The sequence below is a fragment of the Neodiprion fabricii genome, chromosome 7, assembly GCF_021155785.1.
Source record: "Neodiprion fabricii isolate iyNeoFabr1 chromosome 7, iyNeoFabr1.1, whole genome shotgun sequence".
Taxonomy (NCBI): Eukaryota; Metazoa; Arthropoda; class Insecta; order Hymenoptera; family Diprionidae; genus Neodiprion; species Neodiprion fabricii.
Window position 1 is genome coordinate 20255619 of NC_060245.1, and position 14600 is coordinate 20270218.

General features: G+C 41.4%; 1 protein-coding gene across 2 annotated transcripts in view; it reads right to left on the reverse strand.

Annotated features, from left to right (window-relative positions):
- LOC124186435 (hemicentin-2-like) overlaps positions 1 to 11936 on the reverse strand; it is a 264379-nt gene extending 252443 nt beyond the window's left edge. The window contains exon 1 of one of the 2 annotated variants that reach the window (XM_046578168.1): positions 11101 to 11936. The gene's annotated coding sequence lies outside the window, so the exon portion shown is untranslated. Of the gene's footprint in view, positions 1 to 11050 lie in introns of both variants that reach the window. The other variant, XM_046578169.1, reaches the window with a different exon arrangement.
- Positions 11937 to 14600: the final 2664 nt, after the last annotated feature.

A 14600-nucleotide genomic window follows, 5' to 3' on the forward strand; every position in this document is an offset into this window, starting at 1 on the left:
GTAATGCTTAGAAAATATCGCTGCATCTTTCGTGATTCCAGTATTTCTTACACCATTCTTCTTTCTTTTTTTTTTATATTAGTTTGAATTTTTTCCTTTTCGTAAACGAATCTTGCCACGTTGAAAAAACGTGACCTCTTCAATGCTCGAAGAAATTGGATGGAATATGAAGTTCGTGCGATTATTTTCAAACACCCTGAACTTTTGAACGTGGTCATTTTGACAATTGTGGAATTGTTGAACGGTCGAGAAGAATTGTCTACCATCGATGGTATGTTCGATGTACGTTATGAATTTTTAACAATTAATCACTTGACGAAACATAATTATTTAAAATTGGGGAATTTTCAACACCTAAAGCGAGAAGACAAGCGTGAAGTGAGACGCGAGATTAGCATGAAACTTGTAAGCTGAGCATTCGGTTTATTCGGTAATTATTTGGAACAAAGTTGAAGGGGTTTGACACCGTCTTACGTCTACGGTGAGTGTAATTACGGTGACGCGGCAAGGGGTTGGGGAATTTATTTACCGAAAAGGGAAGCAGCTTCGCGTGCGCATCGGTACACATCGACGAACGCAAATGCAAACGCAGACACTTACACAAACACGCACACAAACACGCACCGAGACGTCGAGCAAACAGTCGGTTATCCTAGTAAAATGCCCCGGGGGCCGGCTCTCTACTCTATCGTGTCTGGTCGGCGTAACGATTTAAGAAACTGTCGTTTTCGCCCTATCAGATGGACGGCTAGTCGAGGCCGTGGCGTCGCGACGCCGCCGTCGAGTACAAATTCACACTCCACGATTGCGAGCTGATCGGCATATAACGCACGTGTGATCTTACCGAAAAAAATCGACCAGCTTACCGACCGAGCCGATCGGCGCGTGACGTATGCCAGGCCTTTCCGCGAAAATTGACCAACTTACCGACTGAGCTGATCGGTGCCGGAGGTTCGCGAGCCCTTTCCGAGAAAATTGACCAACTTACCGACTGAGCTGATCGGCGCTCGACGTTCGCGAGATCCTACCGAGCCTCCCCCCCTAGCTACCCTCAATTTTCGGAGCGCAGCGCCGGCTCGGCGAGTAGAAAACCAAATTCAACGAGGCTCAAACTAGATTCGGCAGTGCACGACGACGCGACGAGAGAAAGCTCCTCCCGTTATTCGTGGTTTCGCGTGTGTATTGTCAATTCCAAGCGCACAACAGCTTTCAGACCGTATTTACCCCGCGTTTGATCTTTTGCCCGCAAATTACACGTACCTATCCTATTCCTACGGTCTACTTGCCCCTTTCTGTCCGCACTCGCTTTATCCACCCGCAATGAGCGGTCGCCTTTTCCTTGTTGCCTGTTCATCCGACCATACTTCTATCTCTCTTCATCTTTCTCTTGTAAACCCGTCGACTGTTTTGCCACTGATGTAGCGCGGAAAATTGTTTAATGCAAAGAAACGAGGCTGAAATTAGCAACGATAACGTGTGAAAACACACACGGAAAATGGCATTATTGAACAGGCTACACATTGGTTCCCCCGGTTTGACGTTGACGTTGTTCGTAAAAAGGTATGTGAATTTCAAACTCCATGATTTAACATTTTCTTACCGAATCGCAATTTTTGTAAACGATTTATCAATCCTTGCTTGTCTTGTTATTCAAACTTTTGGTTCGTCGAAATTTTGCTCGGACATATTCTTAGCCTGTAAAATCGTACGTTTCAAATTTCAAATTTCATATCGTCACGAAAATCATCGTCTCCGAACGAAAAAAAATTATTTATCCTCAGCTCCAGTCATTTGTTCACGTAATCGACCTAATCTTAACGCAAAAAAATATTTCATCACGTATCCTTGACTGTTTTGAAATTTTTCATTTGGTAAAATACTAAAAATAAAAAAATAAAATTCTCCTGCCAGAGGAGGTGCAGCCAGTTATTTTATTCACGGATCAATCAGATAACCGTGCAGCGAAGAGAAACAACAGTTATATCCGACGAGTAGGTAAACATTACACTTCGTTTTATTCATCGCATACTCTGCCCAAATATAACGTCAACCATGATATTATTTACTGTCAAACGCCAACAGCGAGGATTCTGCATTGTACGCTTAACGTGTATAATACAATTAAAATCAAACAGATAATATCGCACTGCTAATTATTATTCCAAATACATACATGCATATATACATAAATATATCTATACGGAGTGATTAGCTAACGGTCAAACGATTCAACGCGCAAGCGCTAAAATTTTACCGCCTAATCGTTGTTTTATCAGGTTGACCAACCGTCTTGAGTTCAGGTGACAGGTCGCCGCGATCTATGTAACCTGAAAAATGTTGGTACCCCTGACGAAACAACTGCTTTTGCTATAGAATTTTAGCGCATGCGCGTTAAAACATTCGATCATTAGCTAATCACTCTATACATATAGTTGTCGGGATATTCGTTAGTCGTTATTTTTCTTTTCAATTCCAATTATTCAAACTGACTTTTTTTTTCTCTCGTTAATTCATTCATTTCCCGTTAAATAACGATAACAACAACAACAACAACAACAATAATAATAATAATAATAATAATTTGGCGGGGTGGTAATTCGCTCGACGAACGGATTCCAAGTGACCGTATTTATCGGGGTCGCTCATTTTCCTCGGTTGAAATCGCTGTTTTTCGGTGTAAATCTACCTACGCCGCCTGCGAGGTTTTCATTAAGCCGACGGACAGGAGAAGCTCGTGAAAGCTCCTCAAGCCGCAAATCCTGTTGAAGGAGAAGACCAGGAAGCCCGGTTTGTTCGGTCAAACATTTGTAGACAGCCAGAGTCAGAGCTTTGATTTTCACGGGTCTGGTAGGCTGCATGTACGTGTACGAATACCACCCTCCTACACTCGATCCCTTACATACCCGTACATACATACGTAATAGACTGAGATTACATCGGTGGGTAGAATTTAGCCCAATAAATTAGGTAATCGGCGTATAACTTGGCGGCTGAAATCGATGTCGAATATCGACGATAATTTTACAATAGGAAGTGAATTTGATTGATTTATAATATTTGAATGATTGTTGACGATTATCGTAGCTCGTTTGATGATTCGTGACTAATTATGTGCAGCGGAGATTCAGTTCTGTGAATACTTGAAATGTTTTTTTTTGTCAATCACTAGCGTGTCATCGAATTATAGCGATAAATAATAATACGATAGTTATCGTTTTGGACAATCGAAACGCTTTCGTGTACAAGTTTAATTTCCGTACCAGATGTTACATGACTGATTAATGCACGGAATTTTATTCGACATTCTTGGTGGTATGGCTTCGGTGATGTATAGTTGCTATCTATTTGTCAAATTTGACGATGAAACATACAAAGATAGAAAATGAATAAATTGTTAGAAACAGTACAGTCGTCGATGCTTTGTGTTGATTCGCTTTAGATTTGTTGAAAGTCTGGTTAATTTAACCATTTCACTGTAAGATGTGACTCATTTTATTCAGAATACCTTCTTCAAAATCAACGAAATACTTTTTGTTCTATCACGCTGGTATCGCTGGACATCCAATTTTTCGACACTACAACGAATGGCAATATCGAATCGACTGCCGCGTGAGAAAGAAAATCCGTTTCAGTGACTTTGTGAGAAAAAAAAAATAAAAAAATTGCAGTCTTCGGAATAAAATGAGCTATCATAGATCGAAATCGAACGAATTTGCTAGATTCTCATCAAATTTGAAACGATTTTAAACAAACATTGATGTCTAGGTAAGTTTTTCCTCACAAGTCCAGTATTCTAAATTGCTATATTTTTTTAACCATATCACAGTTAGTATAACTTAGGAATATAATAATTTGATGAAACGCTCAATGGGTGATAATTATTTTGTGTAAGAAAAATTGATAAAATGTATCGATTTTTGACCTTTTTATTTTTTTTTTTTTTTGTGCCGTTTCGCACGCGGTTAGAAACTCGAAACTTGATCCCCGACAAAAAGCAAAAAAAAAGAAAGAAACGAACTAAAAAAAAAATCCGAGACCGAAACTGAAACTGCGTTATTTACTCAACTTTGCGGAGCATCCTGGCGTGACGAGGACTTTCAAAGGACGCGATGCTATCCTTGGACTGGGAAAATGTTCTTTCCAACTTTGTTACAGGATTCTAACGACCTTAACGACTATCGCATTAAGATAACCTGTTCCTGTACACTTTGAAAAGCTGCGTCTCTACGCATGCATGAAAAGTATAGCGGACAGCGTTTTTGATAACATTCTCATTACAAGAAATCGCAAGTTACAAAAAACGTGAGTCAGGGTTGAAATTCCGACTTTGAAAATTTTCGGAAGCGCCAAATTCCGAATTTCTTGGTGGCGAAACTTGAAGTGAAGAAATCAAGCTCTGACGAAACGTCAAAGTTTTGAATGGTACGAAAAGGAGAAAATTTGAAAATTCGAAACATCGAAATACCGAATAATCGATGGTTTTCAATTCCGTGAATTTCTGACTCGGTGAAATTTCAGCACTTTCATCTCTTTTTGTTTTCGATTTTCGATACTTTTACTTTCGGAATCCCGTGGTCATTCCAATTTTCGCTTCATCTGATCCTTTACACCCACTAGCCGAGTTAATTACGCTGTGTGAGTATATTTTTATATTCTTACTCTATCGTATGTTGAATTTCGAAACTCTGAGGTGTCAAGTTGCCAACCATTGGTAACTTTGGCGTTTCTCCGAAGTTTGATATCCTTACACGAAGTTTCCCCAGCGAATAATTCGTAATTAGAAAAATTTCAAATTTGCAACTCAAACTGCGCCCCTATAACCTGTGTTGTCGTTCAACGAATTCAATTCGTCCAACCATAATTCTCGTCCCTCATCTTCCCCTCTCGCGCTCATTCTACTTTATCTTATTTTCTCATTTTCTTATTCACCTAAAATTCCCCGGGTGCGTGTAAACGAATTCTCCCCTCATCTCGGTGTAATAACACGAAATCTTGTTTCACGGATGAAATAAAAACCCGCCAGGTCTGTTTGTAACGATTCTTCAAGCTCGAATATTTCGCGGGCAAGGTAAGCGGCTCACTATTCCCAGCATCAGTAGCAGTAGCAGCGAATATCCACTTAATGCCGAATAGAATGCCTCTCAAGCTACTGCGAAAGAGGATCACTGCCGTTTCTCCCGCTTCAAATACACCTACGTATATTATTCGCGATTCACCCTCTTCTCTGCATGTAGATACACGGCTATGCACCAACGTTTCCCTCTGTATATATATATATATATTTTTATTTTTTTTTTTTATTTTTTTTCTCTCTCGCTCGCTCTTTCTCCTTCGGGCTCTTTATGTTCCACTCGCAGCTCCATCGGTTCTCTCCCTCCCCCTCTCTTTCCGAGACTGCATCCGAGCTTTTCGTGCAGTCCGCGCTTTTCCGCTTTATACTCACTGTCATTTACCAAAGAAGTACCAGATCTCGACGTTTCTGAAGAGACGAACTCACGGCTCTTCGAAACTCTTCTCTCTCTCTCTATCTCTCTTTCTCTTCCAATTTCACTCGCGAATACCCGACAGCTCACTTGTATCATACACTATGTATTATAATTGCAAGACACCGATGTTATTTTTTATTCTCAAGTTTGTATTTATTCTTAGTTTTTTTTTATTCATCGAAGTTTCATTTGTCTTTGACTTACATGACACATCCTTTTTCATCGTGTAACGTTTTTAAGTCACGACTAGGTTGTTGGATTAGAATGAAATTCATCCCAAATAAAAAATCGTGTATTGGATAATTCTTTTCCTCATCATTTCTATATTCAGTTCCGGTTGCGTGTTACGTATCCTGGATTATAAAAAACAGAGTCAACCTTTTTTAAAAAATTTCGCTGTCAATTCTTATGGCATTTGATAGATATCACACGATTTTTCATTTTTTTTTTTTCCCTTAAATACGAATCTCTGTAAATTTTGTCAGCGATTTCTTTCAACCTCGACAAAACTTCTCAGGGTTTTATCAGGTCGATGTATCGAGTTACGAATTGAAAGTAACGGCACGAATTTGTACCATTGAAAGTTTTTTTTTTTTTTTTCTGCTTCTTCTCATTCTCGTTTGAAAAATTGCCGCGCCTCTTGTCGACTTTGGTATAAAATGAAAAACTTTGAAAAACTTTAATGCGATCGTGTCTCCTACAAAAACGTATAATGCAGCTTTTTCGTTGGTCCCGCATTTACGTTTTTTTTTTCAATTCTTTTCTTTTGCTCTTTTAACGTCTGACTATATACTTAAATTTTTTTCACTTCCTTACTTTTAAGGCATGTGGGTGTACAGAGTCAACAACAATATAAGCTTGGCTACTCAAGTACTTTCGTCCTTGCTTTGATTAGCAATTTTCTCTCCCCACGTTTTTTTTTTCTCCTCCATTTTACGCGCTTAGTTTTCTTCAAAACTTGGATATTGTTTCACACGTATCGCATCTCTAGACAGTTGAAAAAAATGTCGCGGTAACAATTAAATCGAAGCGACAATAATCATAGTTTTATTTTTTTTTTTTTTGTTCCGTCATTGTACTCGTTCTACCGGGTTTATTTTCCCCCCTGCACAAATTACCCAACCCCTGATTATTTCATCGCCCGTCACCGCCGGAAATAATAATCATTATTCGATTTGTGAATTATATTCGCAATCACGATAATTATTATCGATTTATTGATCGATATCGGATAAGAACGGTGTAAAATTGAAAAAAAAAAACGGAATAATTGATTAAAAAATAACCGTCACCCTCGTTTCTCTCTACACCCACTACAGTTTCAAGCCGTGGCAAAAACGTTGACATATCGTAAAGCGAAAATTGGTAAAAAACAAAAAATGAATTTTTTTTTTTGTTTTTGTCGTTCCAAATGCAAATTCGAGCCAGATGAGTCGTTGTAATTGAAGAGGGGGAGACGGACAGGCTCGGCTTATTCGGTCGATTGATTAATTGGCAGCAGGATTCAATGAATTCATTTTCTTTTACCGGAGAATTATTATTATTCTTTTTTTTTTTTTTTAACATCGTTCGAAATTTGTTTTACCGTTTTCGAAGTCAATTTCTGCAATACATGCGTTGAAGCCAGATTCTGATACTCGAAAGTATACGAAAAATAAAGCCGATGCACTCACGAATCGGGGGAAAAGAAACGTAATCGTACAAATGATTGGCGGAGTAATAACCAAAGTTGAAATTACGCGACAGGCGAATCAATCGTAATGAATTATTGTTGTCAAATTAAAGTGTTAATTAACTGTGGCGTTAATTTAGCCGTGTAATTATTATTCCGCGGAATATCCGTCGGACTATCTTTTCGATCGTCGTACTTTTTCACCCCTCGTCGCATTATAATCTCTTTTCATTATCTCTTGTCTCGCCGTTTTCTCTCTCTCTCTCTCTCTCTCTTTCTCTCGCTCTCTCCATCCCGCTCTCACTTTCTCCCTCACACACAATTTCCCTCCCCGTCGAGATTCTTCTCGATAATTTCTCAACGAATTGTTAATTGGTTTAAAAAGGCAGCGAGCGATAGTCGAATTACAAGGAGCCACGGCCCTAATTGGCGTTCCTTTAAAGTTGAACCCGGCGGCCTCTGCAACGCTGATATCACCTCCAACCTCTGCTCCAGGAAACGGGAACGAGGAGAGACTTCGCGACCCCCGGCATTCGGCGTGCTCAATCTTTCATCGAAGCGCCCGTTTACTTACACACAATAAGTATGGTATATAAAGGTATGCATATGTATATATATGTATATATAATTATATATGTATGTGCCTTGCTCTGGGTGAGGTAAAGCTCTTTGCGGAGGTGTCGCGAAACTCGGTGTGTCCGACGTTATTTACCCTCCCCCCATCAACCCTTTTGTTTTTTTTTTTTTTTTTTTTCAAGTGCGGCGGGCGTGCCTTTTCAAGAAACAATTACCCCCTAGTCCGGAGGATTTTAACCCTAAAATTAAGGTGAAAATAAGAATTGCGGACAGCGGCGTGGGGCTGGAATAAGGGAGGAAAAAAAAAAAGAAACGGGAAAACAATTACTTGCAACGATAAAAATAGTAACAATAATGATAATAACAACAACTAACTTCACGCGCTTTGTCAAAGACGTTGCGACAATGAATTTTGTTCTCTGCGTTAGCGAAAAGGTGGAAAATTTTCAAACCTTTCGGTCACAGAAGCCATTATAGTGACATCATATTTTTTTTTCTAATATTCTATGCAAAATTCTTAGTCTATGCATTTTTAGGTGAAATGAAAAACTGACTCGCGTGACTGAAAGTGTTAATTCGTAGCTGAATATGAAACTTGATATGGTTATTATTCGGGTATTGATAATTTTATGTCCTTGATTCTTCTGATTTTTTTCATGCTCTTCCTGTCTTTTTGTAATCAATGATTTGACGTCCCGATTTCTGGCCTTTCTTGTATCAGGATTATGTATAATTTTTTTTCTATCGGTACGATGATAAAACATTCGGTGCTTTAGAGATTAGAGTTTATAGTCGTTTAAATCCATATTCAATTAAGTGAATTTATAAATCTTTGGTTGAAAATTCCAACCTCCATTATCCTCTGCTCTGATTTCGATTAAGCTTTTGACTTCGTGTCACGATTTTAATCCTCTATTAAACTTTTTACAAATGATCGTTGATTAAGGGATTGATTTTCGTATCAGGGAAAGAAATTTCCGTTCGACGTTACCGATAAGTTCTTAACCATTTTTTTTTATTTCTTATGTTCTGCTCGGAGATAATGAAATGAATTTTTGCAAATGTAACAAGAATTATCAATTCGTATGCGTTGTCAGATTTTTTTTTATTTTTTTCAATCACAGTCAGTCGTATTATATTTTCTTGTAACTATTGGGACAATTTGATGTTGGTGAAACGATAAATGCAATTGATAAATGAAAAAATACATTTAACGTTGAAATTACGCGGCATATTTTTATTTCCGGTTACCGCTCGGTCCTTGACTATTTTCATTTTTTATCAAAATCGAAAAACACGGTTCTAGGTAGAAAATGAAAATTAGTTTTCTATCTTTTACCGGAAAGTCTAGTATCCGTTACTATTCTTTATCATTACGATCACTGTTTGTATATTTTCCAACTGTTGCGAAAATTTAATGCTTGCGCAACAATATATCGATATTAAAGCCTTGTTTGACTAAAAAAAGTAGAAACTGATTCTGCGTTGCAATAACCAAAAAAGGATCGACGTTTTTCCTAATTCCAACAATATTCGAACAGTTTTTTTTTCAACGATACCTGTTTTACTGAATTTCTCAAGTTACCGTAAAAAATGAAATTCCGCCTAGTGTAGCAGCATCGATATATTATATAATCGCAGCAAATTTTCCGGGTAACTGTGATAAATGAGATTTTCCTCCGTTGAAACTTTGAAAATGATCGTCCCTCCCGAGTCGGTACACCGTTACGGTCCATCCATATATCGCGATCCTCAGAGTCCCCGACCTCCACCCTGGGACCCACGGGGTGAGGCTGGAGAATGACAAGTTTGGTTCGCCCTCGAAGCGAGAGGCTCGACGAGGCGTTTACCTTTCCCTGGATCGTTTCTAACTTGGCACTCCGCATGGTTTATGGTAAACGTGTGCAGGTGGGTCGCTCGGCCGGCGCCCCGTTCGCGTTGAAAAGCATTTGTTGGGCTAAGCTAAAGTTTGCGTGACCCAAGCACGTTGAATGCCGAGAGGGTACAAGAGAGAGAGAGAGAGAGAGAGGAGGTGGAGAAGGTGGGAGCTCAAGCGACCCTTGGAAACCCGGGAATCGCTCGTAGAGCAAATACTTTTAACAAGACGACGGGTCTCGGGCATTATGTTTAGGAGAATAACCGCTCGTCGAGTTTCGAGAGGGATAATTTCCTACGACGATGCTGTTCGCGATTAGGGTCGAAGAATCGGTTATTTCCATTCTACCGATTCCGATTCCCCGGCTCGTTGCTCCTCCCTCGAATCGTTGCGAAACCGATCCGATAGGATGCCGAATTCAACGAAGGATTCGACGGGCTGTAATAATTGAAAAGACGTGACGCCGGATATTTATTTCCGTTACGGAAAGAGCGGGAGATTAACCTGCAAGCTCCTGCCCCGCGGGCGATATTTCAGACAAACGAGCTTTCGTTCCTCGTCATTTTTAATTCTTCTTTTTTCATTTTCTCTTCACATTCTTTCACTCCGCACCCACGCTTTCCGGTTCGTCCGGTTTCTCTCCTATTCCTCATCCTCGTCCCCCGGATTACACCCTGCACGTACATTATATACATAGGTATGCGCATACCATGCATTATCCGTGTGCAGGTAAACACCCGTACAAAATAATTTTTTTTTTTTTACAACAAATTTAAGCCCCCCCCCGTATCTTAGCCTCGCATATTACGACAAAGTTTTAACCTCATCGCCCCGGTAATTCGGGGAAAAAGAGCCCCGCACGAGGTCTATTTAAAATATCCCACATCTTCCCGTGTCAGGGTAAACTTGTCCGTCGAAGTATATAACCCGCGCGAATCGCGCGAGAAGGGGATGAAAATTTCGTTACCCCCCCCCGCCTTGTAACCGTTCTTTGTTCCTTTACTCGGGCGCGAGTCGAGATCGGATATACCGTTTGAGAATAAAAAATGATGGGAATACGAAGAAGATAAAAGAAAGAAAACTTCCCTTTCGATAAACAAGGATAAGTAATTTCTCGAAGCGTGTGATATCCGCACGAATAAACTTTTCTGACCGTGACAAAATTAGGTAACGCAGCCGTCGCGTCGCGGGGTTGTCGAATTTATGACGACGCTGAAACAGTTCCTCCCCCCCTCCACCCCCATCCCTTTTGGTTAGACGTCCTCCTACCATTTTACATTTCAATTACATCATCGAGGGTGATCCGTTCGTCGGTCAACCCCCCTCGGGAACACATCGCTCACTCCGATATACTTGAAACTGCACCCCTTTTGTCGAGCGGTCGATCAGGGAAGAAAAATAGACGGGGAAAAAACGGAAGTCAGACACGGTTAGCCGCACCTGCGGACCTGAGGATTTCGCCGGGGTTGTTGAAACGAGGAATCACTCACTGTGTATGGGGTTGGTGGGCGGTTCGGGGCCGTCCGGAGGCCGATCTCTTCGCGGATGACACCTTGGATGCCGCTAACCCTCTACGGGTCGAATCTTCCGGGGTTCCGTCATTCCTCCACCACCTCCGGGACTCTTGCGGTAGCCCGCGGGACCTCCGTACCACTATTCGACGAATATTCACCCCTCGATTTCACTAACGACAACTAATTAAGATGCACACTTTCACGGGACGCGATCCCGAGCTGCCGAAAAGGACGCGGTGCGTCGACACTGATTAATCCAAGGTAAAGATTCTACCTTCGGCATTCGCTCTTTGTTTCGCGATAATTCAATACTCGTACGACGTCACTTTTAGCTTTTTGAAAAAAAAACAAAACGATAAATCGAAGAAAGATGTGAAAAATAATGTATTATGTATGGTGAATCGAGCGGTGCGATTAACGGAAATTCATTTCACAAGGTAAGGCAACAAATGGGAAATCAAAATCGTTGCACTTTGTCACTGGTTTTTACGGGTGCACTGTGTTTAATTCAAGGCGTACGATCACTGTCAAGTGGCGTTCACAGCTGCTGGACAACCTTTGTTGTTGTACCGAGTGTTTGTCTACTAAGGTTTGCGTGTTTTTTTGTTTTTCAATATATATACATACGTGTATGTATTAACCGATTTTTGCCGCTTGTTTTCGAACGCTACAAGATAATTGTCGCGGTAGGCGTTACGGCGATTTTAGCGCGTTTTCCGTGAAACTTTAGGATCCTCGGAGGAACCGGTGCCCGAACTCGGGGGACGACGAAACGCGGGTTCCTGTCCTCGCGAAGTCCTGGCTTCGTTTCCTACGGGCTTGCTTTATCCGTCTCTCATGCACAGGCGCCGTCGCGGGGACGTCGTCGGCCGACGGGGATGGCGGGGGCGGAAGGTGGCGCAGGCGTCCCGACGCGCCCCGACGCATTGATTCCTGAAATCCGCGCAGACCAACCTCCATCGAGAACGGAACTCCGCCGCCGCCACCACCGCCACCGGCAACCTCCAGGTCCTGTTTGTCCCGTCCCGGACTTCGACGCCCGACAAACTCTCTCTATCTCTCATCCTCGTCCAGAAGCCGGAGGAGCATCCTGCACGCCTCCGTATCGCCTTTCAGGATTTTACCCTGAACGAATTTCGGGGAGGGAGGCGCGAAACTTATCCTCGAGTGAGAACTTTGGACCGAGACTGACTTCTCGTGTACCGTTTTTATACTCCCTCGCACTGGTTGCAGCACCGGCTGGTTGACCACCTATTTCTCTTCACCTCCGAACTTCCCATGTTACAGAGAATTTCTTACGCTTTCACAGCTCGCTTTTACTTCTATGGATTCACATTCGGCAACTCGCTAGCGTATATTAAGGGTGGACCTAACTTGTAGGGTGTTCTATATTTCTTTTCAGAGTTTCAAATTTTTATCAAATTATTAAAATACAATTGGCGAAGTTTTTGATTTTTTTTTTCACACTTTTACCCTTAATGGAAATAACGTGGGAAGAACTTTTTTTTCTCCCGGTATGACATGTTTTACTGTAAGAGTAACGAAGTTTTTAAAAAATCTGTAACCGCGAGGTCTTGGTTGGGCATTTGTGCTACTATCTTGAAAAAAATTAAATAAATATTACACATCCTCGTACAAGAAAATCTCGACGAATTGTTGCACTTGCTCCAAATCTTGAAATTTCTTTCAACAATGTTACTCTTACGATAAAATATGCACCGAAAAAAAAAAAAAAAAAAAAATTATGGAATTATTTTTGAATAATTTGAAGTTGATTTGGGAGGTCGAGGCGGAAAAAATTCTTCAACACCCTAAACAAGGAACACCATGGACTTTAATATACAACGTGACCGGGCTTAATTGCATGCTAAGTAGTACCTATCGCACTATGCGGCGCACAAGTGCCGGGTGAACTTAATTTATAGCAGGAATAGCTTACCTATCGCCGTCCTTGTTCTCCGGTGCACCACCAACGTTAGAACGGTACTGTGACTTTGCGGGCGAAACTACGGCTGGAACATGGAAGTTACGTATGGGTTGGCTTTCGAACGAAGGAGGAAAGGAGGAGATATTCCATTAGGATTCCGGTCTCACTTTCGGTCCGCCTGTCTCTCTCCCTCTCTTTCTTTCTCTCTCCGCGCGATCAGAGTAACGAGTGTAATTACTGCGAAATTTAATCGCGTCTTATCGCCTATACCTACTTTCCAGAGGGTTATCCATAAATCTGTCTAGCAATGAATTACCTCGCATTATTATACCCGAACAATACGTAAAGCTTCGCGAAGCTCTTCGCTATAACTGTATGGCGGGAAGAAACTGTTACAAACAACTTGCGAGATGGCGTGTTCTGACTTGGGCTTACGCCTGTGAAGGCTGAAATTTTGGAAGACCAAGGCAAAAAGCAAGCCGGCATTTTTTACTTGCGTAATTGTTGATCATATTTTGGGATCGATGGTTGACGGAGCTTTCAAAGTTTGACCCTCGGAAAAAACTGACCATTTCAGTTATCGTCCCCACGTGCTTTGGGCAAGTTGCAAATGTAAGAAACCTGTGGTGAGATATGGAGGAAAACGGACTCTGGAACTGGTTTGAATTAGTTGGAATTGATAGCCGGGGCAATTGTTATCGGATGTAATTTAATGCAAGTTGGAAAATGAAACGGAATCTCTGTATTATCCACGGCCATTCTCCATACCCGTCCAATCGAGAATCTGCGAGCGTTCATTAACGCTGGATAATGTTCACGGGCGCTATGGAAGACCGTGTGAAACAATTAATTGGCAGAGCTAAATTAAATAGCAGGAAGCCGGGGATACACGTGGCTTGCAAAATGGAAAGCCCAGCCCTCGGTACATTAGTCGTTCCGCCGTGGTAGTCGACTTTTAATCGCGCACTCCCTGTCGAATCCCGATCGATCGGATAACTTTGACGCAGAATTGTTATCCCAAGGTTGGGGGGGGGGATGCTGCGCCGACGGGGATTGTAATTCGGTAGTTAAGGGTTAATTGCCTCCTATATTTACGGCATATTCTACCTACACGATCGCTACAACGATGACTGTATCTTCGCATGCGAGCCCGGAAATCTACTCCGCGTGTTTTGTTCTTCCTGCCGGTTTTTTTTTTTTTTTTTTCTCCTCCCTTTCGGAATTTTCTACACGACTCGAAACCGCCACCGTATAGCCATGTTCACGAATCGTAGTCACGAAGAAACGAATTTTTTTGGTTGAGAGAGCGATCGCTTCGAACAATTCCATCGCGGAACTACCCTACACTTTCAGACTACGTGCGAAACGTCGTGACATTTCACAGACTTTATAATTGCCTTCACAAGACTTAGACATGTTCACCGCGTTAACGTATTTCGTCTAACTTGACAAGATTTCACGCTAAGTTCATGAAACTTCTCTTGAGTTGGTGATGTTGCAAGAGATTTCGCGCTGGGTACTTGATACAATTTTGTGAAACTTGATGAAT